At 34.9% G+C, this 12,703-nt stretch overlaps 1 protein-coding gene across 4 annotated transcripts in view; it reads left to right on the forward strand.

The window, feature by feature from the left end:
* Window positions 1–9,179: 9,179 nt before the first annotated feature.
* Window positions 9,180–12,703, forward strand: part of GPR141 (G protein-coupled receptor 141) — a 43,135-nt gene continuing 39,611 nt past the window's right edge. For 2 of the 4 annotated variants that reach the window (XM_038557353.1, XM_038557355.1), the window contains exon 1: window positions 9,180–9,324. The gene's annotated coding sequence lies outside the window, so the exon portion shown is untranslated. The remainder of the gene's footprint in view (window positions 9,325–12,703) is intronic. The other 2 variants (XM_038557354.1, XM_038557352.1) reach the window with 2 other exon arrangements.

Genomic DNA, 12,703 nt, shown 5'->3' on the forward strand with positions numbered 1-12,703 from the left:
GAGGCAATCTAAGAATCAAAGGTGACTATAGTTAACAATACCGTATTGCACGTTTGAAAGTCACTAAAAGTGAATCTTTAAAGTCCTCCTCACAAGAATCAAATCATTATTTTGTGTACCGGAAACTAATAGAACGCTACATGTCAATTACACTTCAATAAAAAATAAAATCAGGAATGATGATATTAGATTAATCCAATTCATAGTTGAGTTCTCTTAGAAAAGCACGTCATTTAGCAAGCTATTTAATTGCCTGAGATGATACGTAAAAGAAAACAAATACGTACATTTAATATTATCACAGTATGTCAAAACCTTGCAGTCCTATCCTAATCCCTATCAATAGTGGGAGATAAAGTCAGATTAATTTAGTGATGACAGTTTAGCCATCTGGATGACTATCTTTTCTAGTAATGGGGAACTGGAGGAGCAACTGACATTTACTGATTTTTACTTAGGTTGGATAATACCTCTTCCCAGAAAGCAGAAGCAGAGGTTCTACTTCTCGTGCTAGCCATGGAGAGAGAAGTGTGAACAAGTGAAAAGGTAGTATTTCACATCTCACGTATGTACGGAGAAGACACTTTTGGATGCAATACTAAAGACTACATATAACAGACATAATAATGTATTACAGGGTTGCCTGAGGACTATATATAAGATAATGTGAGGAAAATACTTAATGGAAGGCATAAGTATTCAACAGATGCTAGCTAATAGGATTATTAATCATAATCATTAATGCAACTCTAACATAATACCAAGTAATGACAGTATTTATAAGCAACAGTCTTGGAAAGTTACCGTCCTATTTCTGAGTTTTCTTTCCCATCTAGAAAATGAGCCTAATGATTCTTTTTTTTTTTTTTTTTTTTTTTAGCCTAATGACTCTTACCCCCAAGAGTTGCTGAAGGGATGATATAAAAAAATATTAAATTCTTATTTATTTGAGATACAACTGACATATAACCTTATGTTGGTTTCATATGTATAACATAATGATTCAACATTTGCATATATAGTGAAATTGTCACCACAATAATTCTACTTTAACATCCATCAAACACAGTTATAGTTTTCTTTTCGAAGATTTACTCTTCTACCCATTTTCAAATATATAATACAGTATTAGCTATACTCATCACGCCGTACAATACATCTCCAGGGCTTATTTATTTTATATGAAATTCTTAATATCAGTCTGGCACATACTGAGCATCCATCCATCCATCTATACATCAATCCAACCATCCATCTTCCCACTAAGCAAACAATTATTGAGCATATGCAACGTGTTTTGTGCTACTGTGCTAAGTGTTGGTCAGTCACTGTATATAAATTATACTCTGTAATTTCATAGAATTTATTTTCTGTTAAATTATAAACAAAATATGTATATTGACTTAAATTTGACTTTATTACAGTAGATAAATTAAGGTTTTTATTTACAAATTGGGAATGATAGCAAATGAGAGATTGTGTGTGAATGAGGAGACTTGTGTACCAAGGCTAAGGAATTCAGAAATAAATAGCATCCAGCCGACTGCTGGCCAGTATGATGAGGCCTATGCTGTAGTACAAGGAGATGACAAGTTCCCCAGCAAAGGTAGAATCAAATTAATAGGCAGCTTCTGGAGCTGTGCTGGTAAGTATAAATACAATGGTAAAATAGGCATTTGCTGAGTAAATTAATAAATTCATCCTCTAAGAGGCGCCTGGGTGGCTCAGTCAGTTAAGTATCTGACTCTTGATTTCAGCTCAGGTCATGATTTCAGGGTCTTGGGAACGAGCACCACCTTAGGCTCTGTACTCAGCAAAAAGTTTGCTGGACATTCTCTCTCCCCTTACCCCACCATCTGCTCATGTGCACACACACACTCTCTCAAATAAATCAATCTTTAAAATAAACAAACTCATCCTCCAAGAAAAAAAATGTACTGTAGAGATGCAGTAACCAAAATGAGGACGGAAACACAAATGTTAAGGAAACAGGAAAACATGGGATGATTTTTTTAAAAAATAAAAATGCAACATTAGGAGCAGCTAAAGTAAAGACCCACTATAACTATCTATTAAGTTTCTCTGGAAAGAGCTGGTCATTCTCAGGAGAACTGTGAACCTCTCACTTGAGGCGTGAGTATTAAGGAACTAAGGAAACCATCATAGATGATGAGTTGGCTAGGGCTCAATCAGGTGGGAAGTCTACCTGGAACTAAAGAAGTCAAATCCACCCTTAACTACAAAAAGCAAGCACAGGGTCCTTCACGGGAGACAAAGCAAAACAGTTAAGAGCTAAGTGGATGCAGAAATGGAAAGTAAGCAAGGAAATTAAGGTTAAGGTCAGAGAAAATAAGACTATTTCTGTAAACAGGGTCAGGATGCTTGAAGCTTAAAATTAGGTGTTGGCCTGGCTTAACCTGGAATAAACGTTTTTGCCTGGTGATTCAGTTACTAGATCTATCTGGTGTGTGTGTAAATTACTGGCGAATAAAAACATGGGAGATTGGAATTCTTCCCCCATATGCTAAGATTTCTTAAGTTATAATGCCATTAGATTTCTTCTCTATAGGAGTGTGGTCTTCCAAAATACAGGGACTCCTGCTCTGCTTCTAGAAAAACAAGTTGTGCTTTAAAAATAGTACTGTAGAAATTGTTTCGTGAGAATTACATAGGCCTTGAATCTAGTTCCTTGCTGAGAGGAAGTATAGGTTTGAGGTGTACTCATGTTCCTCCATAAAATTCATCTGTCAACCCTAGCAACTACCCTAAAATACCTTATAATATCCAGACATGCATATAAATAGAACACCTCAAAGTCTGGAGGAAGCCAAGTGAATAACATCAGTTATTCTAGCAACACTTCACTTTAGGGTGAAGCCCCAGTTTGGATATCAGGACGTCATCATCATCATTGCCATCATCATCATCATTATCACCATCTTTACAAGGGATTTCTTTACAGGTGACAATTTTTTTTTAAATAAGTATAATGTGTGGATGCATTAAATGGTGAAAACCTTGGGCTTCTGCACTGATGAGGATGTTTGATGGTCTCTGTTTCAGAATATTCTACTTGTGGAGTTTGAAATTCATGGAATACCTTAAAGCGAAAGTACTGCTCTAGATAAAGGCCATACAAATCATAAAACAAGCAAATTTAAAAAATTTTTGCATTAGAGGCACAGGCATTATCCCATTGTCTTAATTAGTAAAATGGGGGCTCAGGGAGTCTATGTGGTCTAAGGGCATCTAGTTCACTAGATAAAAGAGAGGAACTTGGAATGCAGCTGAATTTCCAAATCTTTGCATTCTACTGTGAATGAAGAATCCAAATCCTAATTCATGTGGCTGGAAAGTTACATTGCGACAGGGATACCTTGCACAGGTTACCAGAATGAAATTGAACAATATTCATTAGACATAGGTATGTGGTTTTCATCTAGGCATCTGGCAAGGTTGCTGTTGGCAATATTGACATTCTGGAAACACAGGCTGTCTGGTGTCTAGAGAGTAACTTTTCTGAAGGACTGATGTTCAAATGGAAACTTCTGGATGGGCAGAGACCTTGGACTTCAGTTCTGTTGCACATCTTGAATAAAGACGTAGTGGTCGTATTTAGGATCTAAAAAGTTCTGAAAACCCGTGTAGCAAAATAAAATTTAGGCAAGATCAATGCAAAGGTCTTCTCTTGGTTCCAAAAGCACAGGATGGAGGAGATGTGGAGACAGTTCTTTTTTTAAAAAAAACAACCACAGTATAAAGAGATATCATTTCACAGGTCTGAGCACACAGAAGCATTTCCTGGAGTTCTGGATGAATCCCTATGAAGAAAAAAGTTAAATGAGCTGAAGGGTATTGAAAGTAGAGAGGCTAGGAGGCTGGAGGAACTCAAAGCCACACCACGTGAATATTCTTTTTAATAGATCATGGCCCCTGGCTTGGAGAAGACTCAGACTGGACAAGGCAAATGTCACCAGGTCCTTGCAGGGCTATTGTGTAGGAAAGGGCTTAGGCTTTTTCTCTGTGGCTATGAGGGGGGGATTAGGAGATGTGGGTAGATAGTACAGTAAGACATTTCCGTTTGTAAGCAATGAATCACTTGAAATGTCAGTACTGTCACAGGATGAGCAGGCAGGCTGGATGATGACTTGGAAGGGTGTTTCTAGTAACTGTGTATCTTCAAGCACTGAGCTGCTGAGCTTCACAGATCCCTCCCCTGCTCTTTAAATATTTGACGGGATATCATCACCAGTCTCATTTTTACACAGGGTCTCAATATTGAAAATCAATCCTTTAATGAGCTTAGGAGGATTTTGAATATCTGCAGCAGAGTTCAAACAGAGTTTACTTTGCGTATTGATTTAATAGGTAAGAGCAGGAAGCTCGCAAATGCTATATGCAAATTTGTTCCAAATGAGCTCCGAAAATGGATTTGGAGCTAATTGTTTTGGCACTTATTTCACTGGGGATGAAACACTGGCCAAACGTATTTCAAAGTGAGGAAGAGGCTCTGTGAGCATCAAACCTAGGAAAAGGAGCAGTAGCATGCAAGAAATTTGGAAAAGGAGAACATTCCATCTGAAGCCTCAAGGGAGGAAAGGGAATGTTGGCTGAAGTCTTATTTGGAAGCCACAGAACGGTGAAAATAATTAGTGTCAAACAACTTATAGCACTGCATTTCCAGCATGGGTCATTTTTAAACATGAACTTTTATTGTTTCAGTATAATCTATAGACAGAAAAGTGCAAAAATTGTAAGGGTAAAACCAGATGAATTACCACAAACCAAGCACATTATCTCCCAGATCAAGAGTGAGTATAGAAGTCCTCCTACTTTCAACCACTTACTTGTGACATCCTGTATCAGTTTTGACAGTATTTAAATTTTATATAAATGTAATCACTCAATGACTTCATTTGTGGCTGGCTTCTTTATATTATATTATTTTTTAATTTTTTTTATTGGAGTTCAATTTGCCATGGCTTCTTTATATTAATACGATGTACTGGCTTTGGCAGCACATATACTAAAATTGGAATGATATGTTAATACAATGTCTGCAAAATTCATCCGTGTTTTTGTACGTAGCATTACCTCATTCGTTTTCATGGCAAGAGCAATTCTGGACATTCCACACTTTTGTTTTTGTAATATGTTTATTTTTGACCTCTGGGATGTTCCAGATTTGGACTGTTATACCTACTGCTATTATGAACATTCCTGTAACTTGCTTGGTATACACACATATGCATTTTCTGTTGGGTGTGTAGCTAGGAATACAATTGCTGGTTCACGAGACATTTGTATGTTCAGCTGTAAAAACACAGCTTTGGTGTGCCACTTTTCCACTCCCTCTAGCAGTGTATGAAATTCTATTTACTCCATATCCTCTGCAATACTTAATGCTCTAAGTCATTACACTGTATTTAAATTTTAAATTTTAATCGTGAGGTATTAAATTCTATTTAAATTTCAGCTATCTGGTGTATAGTTAGTGGTATTGCATTGCGGTTTTTATTTGCAGTTCCCAAATCACTAATATGTGCTTACTGGGAAATCTTTTGCAAACTGCCTATTTGTGTATTTTGTGTATACTAACTTCATTGTATTATCGTTTTGTTCCCGATCCATACCTGATATGAGTTCTTTGTCAGTTTATGAACTATAAAAATCTGTTCCTACCCTATGATTTGCCCTTTTATTCTCTTGATGATGTCTTTGTTGGGCATAAAAATCTTCTTTCAATGTAGTTTAGCTTATCAGTATCTCTAGTGATTAGAGATTTCTGTATTCTAAAATAAATCTATATCCCAAGGTCATAAAGATACTTTGTTATCTTCAAAATAAAATATTTCCTGATTGCCATTTGTATTTATTTTTTATTGTTTAAATTACTATTATCAAGATTTTATTTATTTATTTGAGAGAGAGAGAGCACAAGTAGGAGGGAGAGGCACAAGGAGAGGGAGAAGCCTACTACTCCCTCTTGAGCAGGGAGCCCAACTTGGGGCTGGACCAAGGATGCTGAGATCATGACCTGACTGGCCATCTAGGTACACCTAGTGTTTGAATTATTTAGAAGTCTATTGAGTAATTTTCAAACATAAAGTTTTTATTGTTATCTCATTTCATTATTGATTTCTAGCTTAACTGTATTGTTGTCAAAAATGTACTCTATATAATTTTACTTTTTTTATATTTTTAAAAAATTTCTTTTAGAGTCATTTGGTTAATCAGCTTGGCATTTGATGTGAATTTTGTATTTGTTGAATATAAGTTATGTAAATTAGGTCAAATGTATTGATTGCATTGTTTAAATATACTATAACCATATTGAATTTTTGTCTGCTTGATGTATCAGTTACTAAGAGACATCTGTTAAGATCTCCCTATGTTTATGAATTTATACCTTGGATTTAGTTTCATCATTGTTTTGCTTTATATAGTTTGAAATTCGTTATTAAGTGCAACAAATTTACAACTATAATATTTTGGAAAGATTAACTCTTTTATCATAATAAAATTTCCATTGTTTATGCCCAATAAAGTTTCTTACCTTACAGTCTAATTTGTCTGATAAATATATTAAAAATACATAGCTATACTGGCCTCAATGTTTTTTCCATCCAATTTAGGGTTTTTGTGTTGTTGTATTTTAGGTGTGTCTTTCAATCAACATTGAGTCACATGTATTTTTTTCATCTAGTCTAAAAAACTTTGTTTTTGACTGCTTACACATTTACATATTATTTCCTCTTTTTTTTTTTTTATTTCCTCTTTAAATATTACTTCTGCTTAACTCTTTCTCTTCTCTCTTTCTAGGACACGAATTATGAACATGTTAGAACTTTTCCCTGTGTATTCTTTTGTGATTTCATGTAATTTTTTCCCTTTCTTCCCTCCTCTGTTCTTCAATCTGGTATTTTCTTCTGATTTATTCTAGTTTCATCTTCCGGTCTCATTGTCTATTAGTCCCCATTAATTATTTAATTTCATTATTTTACTTTTCTGTTTTAGAATTTCTATTTGAATTTTAAGATAGATTCCGGAATAAAATATAAAATTCTCTATATTTCACCTTATTTCTTCAAACTATTAATCACAGTTATCTTAAAGTCCCTCAGTCTGGATCTCCTTATGCATTTGTTTCTATTTTGTGTCTATTTTCATGATTTTGGCTATTAGGTTTTATCTTCTGACATGCCTGTTAATATTAATCGAAACTCGAGGAACTCTCCTTAACTTGTTGGGTGGGATGCTCCCTGATTCATGGGTCATTTAATAAAACCAACTGTATCTTCAGATTATAAAATATATATTTACTGAAACAAGCATTATGTATAAAAACTTTGAGAGCTAGTTTACTGATCTAGATAGTGTTATTCTCCAGACATTACTTTTGCTTGGGGTAGGAAGGAGAATCTCCTAATCTATTCAATGATTATTTACCTAAGTTAGTTGCTTAGAAACTGGGCTTTAACTTTGTGATGGCAAAGCATTTCTAGTTCATGCTTTTTCCAAAGGTGTAGTCCTACAAATGTCCCCCTTGAAAGCATAATTATAAGGACATTACCTTCTTGGTGGTCCCTGAACTCTAATTCTGCACCTAACCCAGATGTCCTTCACTTCTGAGCCTCCTAGCTACCCCTTTCTGCTCGATTTCTCAGTGGCCAGTTACAAATCAGAAATACCTTGCATGAAAACTAGAGTTGAAAATCACATTCACCATTTGTATTTCCCTTTTCCTGGGGATTTTGTTTTTCCAGGTTCTTACTGCCTGGCCAGCTTTCTATACCAACAGATTTTCAAACCAATAGATTTTATATTCTATCCAATTTTTGTAGTTGTTCTCAGGTGGGCTTATATGGAACAGTCTCCTCTACCATTACTAAACACTAAAACTCCTCCAGCATGAGTTATTTTGAAACATATAACATTTCTATTCCTATAACACACAGAGTGCACAGCTGCTGAAACTGAAGACTTTCCAGACAAAGAGGCCTTCCCTTGAAACTAAAAAAAAAAAAAAAAAAAAAGTCAGGTGCACTAATAACATTATGCTCAAAATGAGAAATGTGAACAATAGGAAACAGGAATTGCAAAATGTGTGCCTAGAATATTCTTTTCTTTTTTTTTTTTTGCCTAGAATATTCTTCAGCATTGTACAGGAGACCAAAAATCATTGCAAATTACCAAAATTATCTTTCTAATTAGGGCCTTTAAAGTAGAAACAACCCAGAAATGGTGTGTTTGATGCTTGTGTTATTTTTTTAAATGCAGAAATGTCAAATTAGAGCTAAAAATTGGAATATGTTTAAAATGTTGATATTTAATAAATTAGCATTTTTAACCCTCAGATTTCTATACATTATCATGTGGTTTACACAATAATTATAATATTTATAGAATACTACAGTGTTGTATAATATGATAGGCAAATTTGAGCAGTTTGAGGAACTTATTTTTCTTAAGATTGATTTATTTATTTTAGAAAGAAAATAAGTGGGCCAAGGGAGAAGGAGAGAGAGAATCTTAAGCAGACTCCCAGCTGACCATGGAGCCTGATGCTGGACTGGATTCCATGACTCTGAGATCATGACCTGAGCCAAAATCAAGAGTCAGATGGTCAACTGACAGCCACCCAGGGATCCTGAGGAACTTATTTTTCTTTCAATATTTGCCACTTATTTCTGTGAATGTGTGCATATCTTCTTTCTGAGATAATGTTGAATCTAAAGAGTGAGGCTATGGACAAACGCACTCATATCATAATCAATATAATATATATCAATGACAGATCTAATCACCAAAATATAAGAATAGTAGTTCTAGATCCCCAAGGGGTTACAGAATAATTCTATACATTTTGTAAAGGAAATATCATATATGTATAATCTTTCATCCCAAACATAGTACACAGCTTATCTCTCCTTTTTGTTTTTTATAATATCACTTTTTCTCCTATTATCTACAAAACTTGGTCTGAATGATTTTTTTTTAAGTGGATTCTTGCAGTAGTCATAAAACTTTAGTACTTCTTGACAATCAGCCTTGCTGTCATTTTGCAACCTGGACTTTTCATTTTAAGAGGTTGATTTTTCAATGCTAGTATGTTTGAAATAGTTTTGAGGTTTTGTGGTTGCTGTCGACACTGCGGAACTTATAACACTTTGGTTTCCTTTTGCTTTAGTGAACTGGCCAGGCCTCTGGCGTGCTTGCAGACCATGGAAGTGTCCAGTGGGCTTACTATTAGAAAAGAATCCTATACAGAACTCAAATAGGTGGCCCATCTCTTCACCTCCCTGAGAAGTCTGGCTTTTTCAGGTAAGTGCAGAAGACCTGGGGTGGAGGGCTCATGAATGAAAGTTGTGCTTAAAGAGCATGCTAAACTTGCCAGTGAAGCTCTAGTTCAGAATCTTCAGGGTGTCTGGATGGCTCAATTGGTTGAGCATCTCCTTTTTTCAGGTCATGATTTCAGGGTCCTGGGATTGAGCCCTGCATCAGGCTCCCTGCTCAGGTCATGAGCTCAGGATTCTGGGATCGAATCCCCCATCAAGCCCTGCACTGGGCTCTCTGCTCAGTGGGAAGTCTGCTTTTCTATCTCTCACTGCTCCTCCTTCTGCTCATATTCTCTCTCTCTCAAATAAATTAATAAAATCTTTTTTTTAAAGAAAAATCTTCAGCCTTGCTGTAAAAAGCAAGCTTATTTACTCTAATCACAATTCCTCCTTTAGAGAAAGAATTGTCTAGTTCTTCCTTTGTAGTACAGAAGTAGTACACCTACTTCTTATAAGTGGTTAAATATGAACAAAAGCGGTTTCAGAATCTGTCAAAAGAAAAAAGAGAGTCTGGCTAAAACCATCATAGAGTTCTTTAGGGCATTTGATACTGCATTTATATATCACTGAAATGTTTATATTTTAAGTGGTATTTTTTTCACTATGAAAATCTTTAAACTCTATTACTGGTAATATTCTCACATATGATTTAAAATTATTCTAGCAGCCCTAATAACAGAAAAAATCAATAGTAATCAGCTATTGGAATTTGTAAAAGAAATATTTTCAAAATAACATGTGTAATAATGGTTATTATAATTCTTTTCATTCTATTTTTGTAGTACTACATGAAAGGAGGAATCTGAAAATAACACAAAAGTTAAAAACAACATCTGTTCAGATAATTTTACATTAAGCTTCTTTTCCACCTTTATTTCCTTTTTACAAGAAGTACTGCACATCAAATATGTGAAATAGAATATAACGTAAACTTAAAGTCAGTAATGTACAACCTGAGTTTGAGAGTTTAATATTGCTTCTTTTTTTAAAAAAAAAAATATTTTATTTATTTATTTATTTATTTATTTATTTATTTATTTATTTATTTATGAGGGAGGGAGAGCCTGGGTGGGAGGGAGAGGCAGAGAGAGAAGGTGAAGCACACTCTCCACCAAGCAGGGAGCCTGACTTGGGGCTTGGGCCTAGGACCTCAAGATCATGATGACCTGAGCTGAAGGCAGATGTTTAACTGACTAAGCCACCCAGGTACCCCTAATTGCTTCTTTAATAAATCTGTGATATACTTTTGGATAGGTCACTTAATTACTGGATTTCAACTTCTTAATTAAATGCATAATTGTTTATCTAAGAAATTTTATTAGGGACTCCAGATTTACAACTCCTTGTTTTCTTTTTTATTGGGTTTAAATCAATTAGTCAATATTTTAACGGATCAACAGGAGTAATGGGAAGACCAATAGAGAAGGAATCAGGTGGTATGAATCCAAGTCTTTTATTTTCTTGTAATTGGCTGAGTGATTTAGAAAATATTTTCTAACCATTCTAAGCCAAGGTTTGGCAAATTTTTTCTGTGAAAGACTGGATAGTAAATATTTTAGGTTTTGCAGGCCAACAGGCAAAATTGAAGATAATATGAAGGTAATATGAAACCATTTAAAAATGTAAAAGCCATCTTAGCTCACAGGCAGTACAAAAATGGAAGATGAGCTATATTTGGCCTTAGGGCCATAATTGTCCAAACCCTGTTATAGGTAATAATTTTCATCAATTATAAAATGGAAGATGTAGGAGTTCATAGATGATACATAGAGTGATCCACCAATCCCCTAAAATTGTATACAAAAATCTGAGTGTATGTAAACATGTTATTTTTTAATAGGACAAAAGGTTCACATATTTCATCAGATTTTCAAAGGATTCAAAATCCAATTAAGGTCAAGGATCATAGAACTAGCTGATGACTAAAGATGTTCTCCAAATTTGAAATTTAGTGAAATATTTAATTGAGTACCTAGTATGTCTAAGCTACTGTGTTAACATTATAATAGATGTTAGCATATTATGACCAAAATAACATGTCAAAATATATTAAAGATTGTAATTTGCACAAATCAATGATATCCTTCAAAGTAATAACTTTGAGAAAAATTCTGTAATTAGTCAGACATTTCTGAGATAGTACCTTGCAAAGTATCTTCATAATTCACAGTATAATTATGTCAAAATATTAACCAAATATTCTTATTACCTCATCTTGTTTTTGATGACAATGATATTAGTTATGACCATTATAATCAGACTTAACCTAAGCAGAATTTCTTTCCTAAAAATATGATTTCCTTAAGAGCAGGAACTATACTTTTTTCATCTTTGTATTTGGGAATAGTGTTTGCCACATAGGAAGTGCTCAACATCTCTGGAATGGATATATAAATGAATGAATGAATGAATGAAAAGATGAAGACACCATCATGGTGATTTTGTGCCATAGATACCAAAGGCTTAGAATCCAAAATGCCCTAAGAACAGTAGTCACTAAGGTCAAAGATTGGTTCTCTTTTTGATGTTGGACATAACTGTGATTTCAAAATACTTGGTCAACTAAAGATTGCAGTTCCTGAAGATTAAGTCACCTTTTCCAAAAAAAGTGAAGTTTGCTGAATGTAATTCACGTGTTACAGATGTTCCAGTGACCTAGTCTGGGAGATGGGGTGATATGAGAGTGATGTTTTGTTGAAGGAGTAGCAGTATGCTCAGCATCTAAGCCATTCCCGCTGAGACCAAGTAGGAGGTTGTATCAGCTGGAGCATTATACCTAAATGGTAGGCTTTCTGGGGCAATCCAAAAGTCAGATCTAACAGAATTTAGAGTATCACTATGCTCCCTAAAAAAGAAATTTAGCCTCATTTCCATTGCCTGGCCAATTGATGGTGCCAAAATCTGAGTACCATTCTCTGGGAATTCCCCAAAGCTACATGGGGTAGGTAGAGAATGACTTGGATCTAAAAGTACCTCTCTTCTCTATCTAGGAATAATTTCATCTTCTGAAAGAGAAACTCGTGCTACAATAGCTGGTTTGTGATTCATTCACTTCTCTTGGGAAATTTAAGTCTTAAGATTTAAAAAAAAATTTAAGAAATGTTAATGAAAAGCCTGCATAATCTACATGTATCTGGAGTTATGCCTGAAATGTCCTTATTCAAAAAAGTACATCCTACCTCCTTTCCTGCCTTCACTCCCCCTCCACCTCTAAAAGCTGTTAGGGAAACAGCAACATACTATTCATTTTGGGTTGTAATTATAGAGCTTGCTTGTGTAGTGTCACTCTGCATTAAACAGCACCATTTGTTCAACCGTTTAGAGGTTGTGCTAGAGTCATATTCCTGGATCTCCTTAGGGATTGA

Source organism: Canis lupus, chromosome 14, assembly GCF_011100685.1.
Source record: "Canis lupus familiaris isolate Mischka breed German Shepherd chromosome 14, alternate assembly UU_Cfam_GSD_1.0, whole genome shotgun sequence".
NCBI classification, from domain to species: domain Eukaryota; kingdom Metazoa; phylum Chordata; class Mammalia; order Carnivora; family Canidae; genus Canis; species Canis lupus.